General features: G+C 46.6%; 1 non-coding gene across 1 annotated transcript; it reads right to left on the bottom strand.

Moving 5' to 3' along the window:
* Positions 1-11,674: 11,674 nt before the first annotated feature.
* TRNAW-CCA (transfer RNA tryptophan (anticodon CCA)) lies at positions 11,675-11,747 on the bottom strand. The gene has a single exon. It is a non-coding gene; the product is annotated as a tRNA-Trp (tRNA).
* Positions 11,748-13,033: the final 1,286 nt, after the last annotated feature.

Genomic DNA, 13,033 nt, shown 5'->3' with positions numbered 1-13,033 from the left:
TGCATATCTGAGGTTGTTGATATTTCTCATGGCAATCTTGATTCCAGCTTGCGCTTCATCCAGCCCGCCATTTAGCATGATGTACTCTGTATATAAGTTAAATAAGCAGGGTGACAATATACAGCCTTATCATACTCCCTTTCCAATTTTGAACCAGTTTGTTGTTCCATGTCCAGTTCTAACTGTTGCTTTTTGACCCACATCCAGGTTTCTCAGGAGACAGGCAAGGTGGTCTGGTATTCCCAACTTTTTAAAAACTTTCCCCAGTTTGCTGTGATCCACACCATCAACCCTAGAGATAATGAAGAATACTAATAACATAAAATTTTTAGTAGTAAGAATACTAATGACAAATGAAGGCCTCAGCACTTCTGTGTCAGTATATTATCCCTGAAGAAGAAGCTGCATATACTCTACCAGAGATAGGCCTCAACTCAGAGTCAAATGCACACAACTTGACTCAAAGGGAAAAGAAACCAGGGAAGCCTGCCACCAGCACCTCCCAGGAACCTCAGCAAGGGTTCTGGGGTCATAGACTCTTACCTTTCAGAAGCATGTGATCCCTGCTCACAGTGAATAATTTTAAGTATGTAAAAGGACTGACATTTGAAAATATGTCTCCCTCCAACTCCTGACCCTCAACTACTTCCCAGCTGGGGAGATGTCCTCCCCAGTGGCGATCCTTATACCTTCTCAAAATACATCTTTAGAAGAGCTGTTGAGCACACGTACATTGAAGTGGAAACCTGTTTTAGAAGCACATGTTCTTATAGAGCTTTAGGATTGGAAGGGACCTAGTTCAGCTCTTAATTCACAGCTTCCCTTAGTATTGCTTCTGCATCTAAATCTCTATCGATAGACAAACACACTTTCTACTTGGAGGCAGCTCCTCCCACTTCTAGAAAACTCCAGTAGTTTATAAAAGATGATTTTTAAAGTTCTGAACTCTGCCACTGTGGTGTTTTTCCTCTTCAGTTCTTGCTTTGACCTCAAAGGCCAGTGAAAACAGGTGGCCAAATGCCTTTTGCCTAAAATGGAACTTAAAATATTTGAAGCCTTCCCATCTTCACCCTGCCAAATAATCCTGGCTTCTCCTCCCCTTCCACAGGGTGTGTGGTTTCAGGGGATTCTCTGCCTTGTGCCCTCTAGAAAGGATTGAACTCTTACTTAAAATACTCAGAAACCTCTTCAAAGAGGAGAACTGCTCATCAGAGGAGAAAAAGAGTTTCCAATTTGTAGCTGGCAAGGTAACGAACAAATCTGTTATGAAAATGGATAGACAACAGGAGATTTAATGTGGAAATGCTTGGCGTGCAGGGAGGCTTTATCTAGGAATTTGGTGGCCAAGTAGAAATTTTGGTGGTACTGTCTCTAAAATGTTTCCAAAATATCCTGAAACAGAATTTGGAGGCCTAAAGTCTCCATGTGTCTCAGGTTTGGAAAAGTGGCAGTATGACAGTGATGAAGGACATTGCCAGGGTTTGGATTTGAGACTGGCCTCATGACTAGCAACGATGCTTTGAGACTTTGGGCAAGTAATTTACTTAACATTTCCTAGCCACAGCATCATCTTGCCATAAAAGACAGACAAGTAACCTTGCTCATAGGTGGTCAGATAAGTGAATTTCTGAACAGCACCTAGTACAGTGGAGTCAGGGCTGCTCCTGCTTTTCTTGTGGTGGTGATGGTGGTGGCAGCTTTTGCCTGGGCTATGGCCCAGGATGTGACCTGGGGTCACTTTCTTCCAAGGCTGAGTACCCAAGCATCCTCTACAAAGGGCCCAGTCTGGGAAAAGCTCTGTTCTCTCAGGATATCATTTCTGCTAGCTCAGTCACACAGTTCTTTACTTAACAAGTAACACATTTATGAATACACACCCCTCCATGTACCTATCAAAGAGCATAAAATCATCCTGAATGTCACCCTTCATATCACAGGCTCAGGACATGTCACACGTCAGTCCCAGGAGGATGGTGCACTACCCTTTTCTCTGCAGTCACTGAACGCACCCCGTATTGACTCGTGTGCCACACTGTCTCTTCAGGTAATCGTTTCCACAAATCTCTCCATCTTGAAATACCATCAGGTCATGTGGAAGGATGTACTGTGAAAGTTATTGCTGTTGACCTCTTTTGGGGGACTCATGGGAGAATTCCTGTGCAGTCTTCCAAATTGGTGGTAGCTTTGTGTTTTAATGGACAATATGATCCATGCTACCGCATAAATGTTTCCTCAACAAAGGCTTAGGTCTCAATCTGTGGCCCTCGTGGAGTACATGCCTGGAACTTCTGTGAACAGGTCAGCTATGAGAAGTACCCCTGGCTGCACTCCATGCCCACTGCTATGTGCCCCGTGCTCTTCTCTAGCAGACGGTGCTTTCCTGTGGTTGTTTTTTTACAAACCACTTTAAGTCCTTGCTTGGAGTGTTTGGAGAGGACTGAAGCCATGGCCTGCAGAATCTACACAGCCTTCTTCATCCAGGGGCTGGATGAGTTCAACAGGCTCAGTGGTCATCCTGATTCATTAAAATGAAGAAATAAACACAAATAACTCTAAATTTCAAGGAGCCCCAGGTTCCATGGACTTGCTGCCTGGGAAGGAAAGATGCAAGTTCTGCTCCTCCCACCATAGGAAAGGTCCTGCTCTAACTCCACTTATTTTAAGTTTGTGATTCCAGCTTAAATATCAGGGAGTCCAGAGCTAAACCACCTGAATGTCACAGTGGATCTTGTGAAGAAAAGGAGTCTGACTGTAGAGGGTGGAGGAGTCTGTCCTGGAGGAAGAGGAGCAGTAGGTTAGGGTGGGCTTTGCTGAAGGAATTTAGCTAAAAAGATCCTGCAGCCTGAGAAAGCCTAATTTCTTCCTGCCCAGTCCTCAGTGGGTTTCTCTCTCTTTCTCTTGCTTGAGTTACACCGTGGTGTCTCTGGGCGGAGGGGCATCTAGCTAGTATTTATATTAAGCCTTTAATTCTAAGCGCTTTGACTTTCTGAAGCGATTTACTTCATGTACCCCTGGCATACTCCTTCGGTGTCCACGCATTCATTCAACAAATATTTTTCCAAGGCTAGTCTCTGCCAGGAGTTGGGTGTCCTTGTTTCGTTTGAATTCGAGGGTGCTTGACGCGACCTGAAGGACCCTCGGGCTGGAGAGCGCATCTCAGAGGCCAGGCACCCACCCCAGCCACGAGGGCGCGGCTAACGAACGTCTTAGCAGCCAGGCCACTTTCGATCCCCACTGAGATCCCAGGGTGCTCAGAGGAGTTGGGTGCCAGAACAAGGCTGTGGTTTCCCCCCAGGCACCCTTATCTGGCCTTGGGCCTAGGGCTCAGCCAGTTTGCCTGGAGTTAGTACAAGTTTGCTCCGCAACTTGGAGGGAGAAAGAGGGGAAATGGCAACCTCGGCACAAAAGTGGCTCGAAGAAGGCTGGATCAGGGAGACCGCAGGCGCGTCCGCGGGGGACGCCCGGCTCGGCTCCTCACGGCCCCTCTCTGGACACCGGGCTCCTGGGGCAGCCGCTGTCCGCCGCCCCTAGTCCTGCCGGCCGGCGCTCCTCCGGCGGGTTCCTCCTCGGTCAGGCGCGCCGTCCGCCCCTCCTCCCGGTCCCTCCTCCTGCAGCCCGGCCTCCCCGCGCCCCCGCCCCCGCCTCCGCCCCAGCGAGCTAGAAGTCCCGGTGGCTGGCGCAGCGCGCAGCCTCCGCCCCGGCTCGGTGCGCACGCCCGCGGCCCCACGCGAGCCCTGTCCGTCCTGCGCCGCCGTGTCCCGCGCCGCCGAGACCAGCGCACGGCGGCCGCTGCGTCCCGACCGAGTGCGGAGCCCGGCGCGATGCGACTCTCGCGGGCGGGCCGCGCGGCGCTCCTGGTGCTGCTGGCCGCGCACTTCCAGGCGAGTCTAGCGCTGGAGGAGAAGAAAGGTAAGGACGCCCGCGCCGCCGTTCTTCCCGTCCCGGGCGGCCGCGCTTTCCGCCGGGCTGCGGAGGAATGCGCGTCTCGGTTCCGGGCGGCGGGGCAGCCTCCGGCGCGGGGCGCGGGGCGCGGCGGGCCGCGGAGCCCGGAGCGCGGCTTTCCCCTCTGCTCTCCTGCCCTCCGCGGGCTGGACGCCCAGGCGAGCGCGTCCCAGCACGTGCGCCCACAGTCTGCCCGGGCCGGGGGCTGAGGGGGGACACTGTGTCCACCTCGCTCCCTCGGACCTCCAGGACCGGAGCGGCCCTCCGCGCCCGTCCCCGCACCCGCGCCCAGCCTCCGGTCAGGCTCCCGAACCAGGGAGCCATCCTCCCAGAGCAGCCTTGACCTGGAGGCCCGGAAGCTGGTTCCGGGCACCGGCCACCTGTGCTGCGAGTCAGGGAGGGCCGAGGTACCCGTTGGCACCAGGGGGCGGGTCGCACAGCGCCTCCACACCCGGGTGCGGCCCGAGCTGCCCCCGCCGTCCGCGCCCCTCAGGCGGTGGACTCTCCTGAGTGGTGGTTTCCCGGGACTCCCGAGACTCGCCCCCACCTGCAGCCCGTGGGCCGCGTGTCCCGGCTTCGAGGTGGATGGGACGGAGCGGTGGGACAGGCAATGGCCAAACAGCCGGGGGGCTTGGTGCGAACGCCCCAGCGGGGAACCCATCCTGGCTGGTTCTCCATGGTTTCAAAACAGGGCTCACAGCAAGCTTTCCTCCTCAAAATCCAGAAATTTTTGTGTCTGGGATGTGTTTTCTAGTTTTGAAGAATTTGACATTAAGCCAACCAAAATATTAAACTTAATTTAAATGAAAAAAAATTGATGTCCGTGATTCACGTGTGCCAAATATCCAGACCGAACATGAGCGAATCTGGCTTCGTGACTGCCATAAACCCACTTGAAATGAGAAACATGCCTCAGAAGGTTTAATTGCACAATTTCAAGATCGAGCAGCTTGGGTTCCGAGAGTCAGGTCTGTACTTGCTGTTGAGGTCATTGGCACAAGGTATGGTGCTGAGCGAGTTTGATGCGGGAGCGCTAAGGCATAAAGCAGTGGTTCCCAAACTGTTTCAAATTAGAATCACTTGGGATTTGAAACAGAACAAACGAAAAATGATGTCTGGCTCCCACCCCCAGACTTTGTCATTTCACTGGTCTGGGTTGAGACCTGGTTGTATGAATTTTTAAAAGCTCTTCAGGTGATTCTGTTGGGCAGTCAAATTTGGAAATCTCTGGCAACAGAGGTGAAATCTCTGGCAAGATTGCTGCCAATGTAAAAAGCTCTTTGGGAACATCTGGAGTTTTAACAATCTTGCAAAGGAAAGAGAATGATGATTTTATTAAAAAAAGAAATTAGTTTTTTCAATGAAAGTCTCTCCTCCCCTGAGTCCCAGGCTGTGGTCCAGCTTCTGAATCAGTTGACAACAGGATTCTCGCCTGAAAGCAGGTGGCAGGGGGACCCCATCCTTATTTTAAACCCTTGGAGTGCCTCCGAAGCATCACTTTTCTCATTTCAGAAATGTTCCCAGCTCTTTGCTGTTACCCTTCTGAACACTACTATTAATGCTTAAAGATTCTTTTCTAAGAAATATATAAATACCACTTAAATTGCCTGTTAGTCCCATGTTTGTTTAAAACAGAATGCTTCTGAATACAATAGTGAGAGTAGGTAAACAAATGTTAAAGTAACGTAAGAAGACCAAAATGTACGGGGCAAATTATTAACAGCAAGTGTTAAAGACCTGTGTTGATCAAATTTGGTAAGTTTTATTCTAGAACATTTACTCATTTTAGAGAGGTTTGTTTGGTTCTAAGATACAGTGTCCTTTGTTCTTACTGCACTTGGTCCTGTCGGACACCGTTTTAAATGTCCTTTTAATCTTTACATCAACCATACAAGTTGGCTCTTGTCATTATATGTGGGGAAACCGAGGTACAAAGAAGTAAAGTGACTTTCCCGCAGCTTGCAAAAGGCAGATGTTTGTTTGTTTGTTTGTTTGTTTGTTTACCTGAATTTTTAAACTCTGGCCCTCTGACCCTGGAGCCCTTCCCTGGGTGCTGCCTGTGTTGATTTGTTGTTCTGGTTTTAGAGGAGCTCTGTCAGTGTGTGTGATGTAGGATGCTGGCAGAGGGAGGAAGAAGACTGGGGATGAGGAAGCCTCCTGCCCATGGTCTGGACTCCTTCTCCCAGTGCTCAGGAGGCTCCTTTTGTGGAAGAACTCTGTCACAAAGTGAGCGATGAATGTGGAGATGGCTGGAGGAATGTGGAGCAAGCTCCTTGCTTTTGAAAAACAGAAAGGGGAAGGTGCTGCTCCAGAAGTGATCCTGGATGGTATTCTCAGCTAGGCCATCCGGCCTGGCCCCTCCTCAGATGATATCCTTGGCTCAGTAGATCTGGGCTGTATAAAAGAGAACAAATTCGGGGATTTTGAATCATATCCAGGGTGAAGCCTCCCTTTCTTTAAGGAGACCAGAGGACGCCCACTCAGTACTGGCCTGAAGGCCAGGAGCCTGTGTCCTCCTTCCCATGCTGTGTGAAGGTGAAAGTGTCCCTTGCCAGCTCCAGGTTCTGAGACCTTGTTTCTCAATTCAATGAATGTTTATTGAGTGCATCACATGTGCCAGACATTATGAGTTAAAAGGGGCCGTGGTTATCCTAACGGTTTGTATTGTTGTTTCCAGAGTGGTTCTTTAGGCCACTGATTTAAGTAGCATCTTTCTTTTCAGATCTGGAAAGGAGACCAGCATCTGTGTGTCTGTCATCTGTCCACACCATGTAGCTCCATCTAGCAGTAAATGGCTGATAGCTCCCATCGGCTTTGGACTGCCATTTCATGCTTCATATATTTAGTTTCATAGTCCATAAGTTTTCAAGAACTTATTCTGAAATTTGAAGACGCCGATTGCCATTCATTGTGCTCCATAATTAGACTCAGTCCCTGTGATGGCACTAACATGTTGTAAAATGTTCTTAGAGGTGGTGTCAATAAAGAGGAAGAATTCTGCCCCGTTTAAAAGAAAATATTCTTTGTTTTTCCTTTGGTCCAAGCTCCAGAACCAGCAGCTAGTGTCTGAAACTTTCTTCATGGGAGTGGCAAGCCAGCTCTAACATTAAACTGATGATTATGGTGTTTAAGAGAAGATAGCCCATATTGGTGCCCCGAGCCCCGATATGGGGGCAGGATCTGTGATGGGGATACTCAACTTGTTAAAAGACACCTAGGAACTTTCCTGGCCTCTGCTATGTGACTTGCTATGAAAATTGTGTTTGTGTGTGTGTGCGCGCTTTAATTTGGACACGCTCAGTCATGTCCGACTCTTTGGGACCCCGTGGACTGTAGCCCACCAGGCTTCTCTGTCCATGGGATTCTCCAGGCAAGAATACTGGAGTGGGTTGCCATTTCCTTCTCCAGGGGATCTTCCCCACCCAGGGATCGAACCCAGGTCTCCCGCATTAGAGGCAGACGCTTTAACCTCTGAGTCACCAGGGAAGCCCTGCAATTTAAACAACAGTTAGAACTGGACATGGAACAACAGACTGGTTCGGAAAAGGAGTACGTCAAGGCTGTACCTTATTTAAATTATATGCAGAGTACATCATGAGAAACGCTGGACTGGAAGAAACACAAGCTGGAATCAAGATTGCTGGGAGAAATATCAATAACCTCAGATATGCAGATGACACCACCCTGATGGCAGAAAGTGAAGAGGAACTAAAAAGCCTCTTAATGAAAGTAAAAGAGGAGAGTGAAAAAGTTGGCTTAAAGCTCAACATTCAGAAAATGAAGATCATGGCATCTGGTCCCATCACTTCATGGGAAATAGATGGGGAAACAGTGGAAACAGTGTCAGACTTTATTTTGGGGGGGCTCCAAAATCGCTGCAGATGGTGACAGCAGCCATGAAATTAAAAGATACTTACTCCTTGGAAGGAAAGTTATGAGCAGCCTAGATAGCATATTCAAAAGCAGAGACATTACTTTGCCAACTAAGGTCCATCTAGTCAAGGCTATGGTTTTCCCAGTAGTCATGTATGGATGTGAGAGCTGGACTGTGAAGAAGGCTGAGGGCCAAAGAATTGATGCTTTTGAACTGTGGTGTTGGAGAAGACTCTTGATAGTCCCTTGGACTGCAAGGAGATCCAACCAGTCCATTCTGAAGGAGATCAACCCTGGGATTTCTTTGGAAGGAATGATGCTAAAGCTGAAACTCCAGTACTTTGGCCACCTGATGCGAAGAGCTGACTCATTGGAAAAGACTCTGATGCTGGGAGGGATTGGGGGCAGGAGGAGAAGGGGACGACTGAGGATGAGATGGCTCGAGGGCATCACTGACTCGATGGATGCGAGTCTGAGTGAACTACGAGAATTGGTGATGGACAGGGAGGCCTGGTGTGCTGGGATTCATGGGGTCGCAAAGAGTCAGACACGACTGAGCAACTGAACTGAACTGAACTGATAGTAGAAATGGGTTTTGGTTTTACTAATGGGGATATGTTTTTCAGAAAAGATCCAAGTTCTAGAACAAGTTCTAGGCATTGTTTCCTTGTAGACATAATTCAAAAAATAGATTCTGCTTCTCAAACCCTGTTGTGTTTTCTTCTATCATTTGTGGACATTCAAAATTATAAGAACCATTGTTTATTTCAGTTAATAATTACTTGTTTATTTCTGAACCATCAACACATACGGAACAGAATTTACATCTTAGCTTGTTCTTATATGTCATTCCCCTTTGCATCAGAGCTTCTGCTCACACCTTCTTTTTCATCTTCCTTCTAAAAGATTTTTTTCCTGAGAAAATTCCAACAGTTTTTTCTTTGCACAATGTCTAAGGATAGTCTGCCATCCAGCCCATGGGCGTAAGCAGGTAAGCTTGAATTGAGGCAAGGATCCAGGCTTTGGGACTTAGGCCAAATAACCGGTTTGACTGAAATTTTCACCTTTTCAGAGTCATCAGGTCTGGCTTCCTTGCAACAGGTTTAGGTCGACACGATTCAGTTGTCTAGAAAGTTCCCTGATCCAGCTGGGGCAGGAGGGGTGGCTGGGGCTGGTGAGTGTGATAGCTTGTTTACTTAGCCCCATTAGAAGCTAAGCACTGAATTTGACATTTTAATATCTGAAGACACTGAAGTATAATATCAAATGTCTGACCCTGTTGACTGAGTATCTGTGAGTTGCATGTGCTTAAAATAAATTTTACTCCTACAAAATTTCAGCAGCTTGCTTAAGAAAGTCATTTGTGAAAGCATGAGTGTGGGATAGAGTTTCTTTTTTTGTTCCACATTATACCCCATTTTGGTGGGTTCTCATGGAAGAACCCAAGGTCCAAGTTATCTTTTCTGACTGTATCTGGAATGTGCCTTTATCACAGTCTTGAATTACAATTTAGTGAACTAATGAATGGATGAGAATGTCTCGAAGACAGTTCTTTTTTTTTTTTTTAATTAATTTTTTTATTGAAGGATAATTGCTCTACAGAATTTTGTTGTTTTCTGCCAAACCCCAACATGAATCAGCTATAGGCATACACACATCCCCTCCCTTTTGTACTTCCCTCCTGTCTCTCTCCCCATCCCACCCCTCTAGGTTGATACAGAGCTCATGTTTGAGTTTCCTGAACCATACAGAGAATTCCCACCAGCTATCTATTTTGCATATGATAATATAAGTTTCCATGTTACTCTTTCCGCACATCTCACCCTCTCCTCCCCTCTCCCCAAGTCCATAAGTCTATTCTTTATGTTTGTTTCTCCATTGCCACCCTGCAAGTAAATTCCTCAGTACCATCTTTCTAGATTCCATATATATGTATTAGAATATGATATTTATCTTTCTCTTTCTGACTTACTTCACTCTGTTCTAGATTCATCCACCTCATTAGAACTCAAATGTGTTCCTTTTTATGGCTGAGTAGTATTCCATTGTGTATATGTACCACCATTCTTTATCCATTCTTCTATCAATGGACATCTAGGTTGCTTTCATGTTCTAGCTATTGTAAATAGTGCTGCAGTGAACAATAGGATACATGTGTCTTTTTCAATTTTGGTTTCCTCAGGGCATATGTCTAGGAGTGGTATTGCGGGGTCGTATGGTGGTTTTATTCCTAATTTTTTAAGGAATCTCCATACTGTCTTCCATAGTGGCTGTACCAATTTACATTCCTACCAACAGTGCAAGAGTGTCCAACACAGTTCTTGATACAGCCACAATTGCACCTGTTACTAGGTGGCCAGTAAACATGGCTTTGACTTAGTTTAATTTAGTATATTTAATGATTATTATATGAATTAACCACTATTTTTCTTCCTTTGAGTAAAAAGACAGGTATCATTATGTATGACAACTTTGGCTTTTATTTGCATTTTTTTTTCTTTATGTTCAAGCCATGGTGACAATTTGTGCTGTTCCATCCACAGTTTAAGCTCTGGGAATGAATCTAACTTGGTATTTGCCCATAAGTGTCTAGAGGTCAAGTGGAGGAAGAGAGATCTACAGATAACAAGTGTGAAAATATCACAGAAGCAGTGATAGAATTTAATGCAAGATAAAGAAGTCTTCTGGTATTTAGTCCTTGCTTTAAATTCTGCCTGGAGAGAGGGCTAGGTGTAGCACCAAATGGAAGGATTACTCATTTGAGCCTTAAAAGCACTATGTGTATTTCCCCAGATAATATGATGTGAAGGACATTCCAAGAAATGTGTCAAGAGTAGTCAAGTCCTGAAGAGCACTGGTTATCCATTGTGGTGGGAGGTGAGGGAGAGCTGACGAGGCTGCAGTTGTTTGAGAGCTATGTGTGAAGGGAGGGGCACCATGCAGCTAGGAACTGGTGTAATGTCTTTGGTGTTCTGGAAAGAAGACTCTGGCAGGCTTGTGGGGAATGGGTTACACGGGCAATGGTAGAAATAGGGAGATGGGTGAGGCATGCAGGTGAAATGCTGTAGCATTTCAGTGAGGGTGCTGAACAAGAGACTCAGGAAGATCTGGAGGTGGAATTGATTGATAATCATATGTCATGAGTATGAGAAAGAGAGAGTCCCAGGATGACACACAGGCTTCTGACTTGAAAACCTGGACGAATGTAAATCCATTCGCAGAGGCTGCCAGTGCTCCAGGAGGAGCAGAGTCAGCTGGTGGGATCTGCCGCACTCTGATGGAACAGTCCAGGAGGATACAGGTCTGCAGCCCAGGAGAGCGGTGGCCTTGAGCTGGCATTTTATTAGTCATTTCAGTGGCTTTGGCATTGTCTTCAGTATCTTTGGCAGTAGAACAACTCACCCCAGCCTGTTCCATACTCTTTGTCACCATCCATACTGAGCCTGGCCAGGTTCTAGACCACCAGCTGCTTTTTGGACTAGGCCACTGTGATTAGCAAGCCAGATTAGGTGCAGTTGTCAACAACCGTATGTATCATGCATGTAAGTACGTTAAGAATCATGTGCTTGTAATCATGTTATCATGGAATAATCATGTGAGTATGCTGAGAATCATGTTAGTATACTGCTGCAAATCATCAGATGAGAATTCACCATTTCTTGTGTAGGAAACCATCAGACTGCTTTTTTTTATATGTTAATGACTGATCCAAAAAGACTAGGTGATGGTGATGGTGAAGTTGCTCAGTCGTGTCCGACTCTTTGTGACCCCGTGGGGTGTAACCTACCAGGCTACTCCGTCCATGGGATTCTCCAGGCAAGAATACTGGAGTAGGTTGGCATTTCCTTCTCCAGGGGATCTTCCTGACCCAGGGATCGAACCCAGGTCTTCTGCATTGGAGGCAGACGCTTTAACCTCTGAGCCACCAGGGAAGTGACTCTTTTTTAAAAAACAAAACAGAACAGTAGCCTTTGAACTTTGAACATTCCTCACCAAGAAACTTCTGGAAAAAAAGGATGCCCTAGGTCAGTCCAGTCAAAATTTCTGGAGGATGGAGCATTGAGTATACCTTTAAAAACTCCCTGGGTGGTTGTGAAGAGAACATTAAGTGGTGTGTGCAGCTTGTGCAGAGTTTTGTCTCTGTTTCCTGACTCCCGCTTTTCACACATTACATGGGTTTCCTCAAGATCAAGGAACTGGTTTATATTTCATTAGGAAATGAGTCTCAAAATTACTTTTTTTTTTCATGAGTTGATACATGAGAAGTCTAGTCCAGTGGCTTCTAAGTATGTCCCAAGACAGCAGTAAGAGCATCTTAATAGGAATGTCCATTCCTGAATCCCCAACCCAGACCTCTGGATAAGGCGCTGGGGGTCAGGCCCATGGTGTGATGCACAGCAGGGTGGAAGAGGTGCTGACATGCTGCCTGCAGAACTCAGGCTGGGTTCTGAGTTCACTGGAGGAGCACGGTAACTGTGTCTGGCCTTACTGGACGCATAGTTTGCAGAGCTGAGTTGGGACAGGGACATGTGTAGTACAGCATCTCATGACAGACATGATAGGGGTTTGATGGGGGCCCAAAAAAGGAGCTGCATCTGTCTCTGTGACAGTGGCAGTGTCCCCAAAAGAGGACATTTAGTTGAACCTCAAAGGATGAAGTTTTTGCCTGGTCTCTGTGCGAAGGGAAAAGAGAGAAGCAGTATTGTGGCTGATGTTCCTGCAGTGGGCCCACCGTGACTGGTTGTGTCATACATGCAGGGGTGAAGGCTTTTAGCATTTCCTGCTTCATTTTCTTAATAATCATAAGAAAACTTACAGTATCAAAGTCCATTTAAAAAATAAAATGGCCATTTGGTCATTTTTTTAAAAAAGTAACCAGATATGAAGGATTGAACTAGAATCTGGACAATAGTTGATAGTTTGAACATTCTCCCCAGTAGCATGATTTGGCCCTAAAACTTGTTGTGAATAAGAAAAATGACCTTGTCTGATCCTTTATTAACTCCTACTGGAGAAAGCAAAGAGAGAATGAAAACAGAAGTCTGCATAATTCTGGACACAATAAATACTTGTTAAATCACACTGAACTCAGAAAATCTCTCAAATTAATCGAGCCTTGCTCACTTGTAAATCATAAGACATCTGTTTCCTGATTTGTTGAAAACTGGTTTGCCTGTTTATTTGCAGAGGCCGTTTGGGAACAAGCAGGCTGACTTGT

The sequence above is a fragment of the Capricornis sumatraensis genome, chromosome 10 (genome assembly GCF_032405125.1).
Source record: "Capricornis sumatraensis isolate serow.1 chromosome 10, serow.2, whole genome shotgun sequence".
Lineage (NCBI taxonomy): Eukaryota > Metazoa > Chordata > Mammalia > Artiodactyla > Bovidae > Capricornis > Capricornis sumatraensis.
The sequence above is the reverse complement of the archived record's forward strand: the minus strand, read 5'-3'. Positions and strand labels throughout refer to the sequence as shown.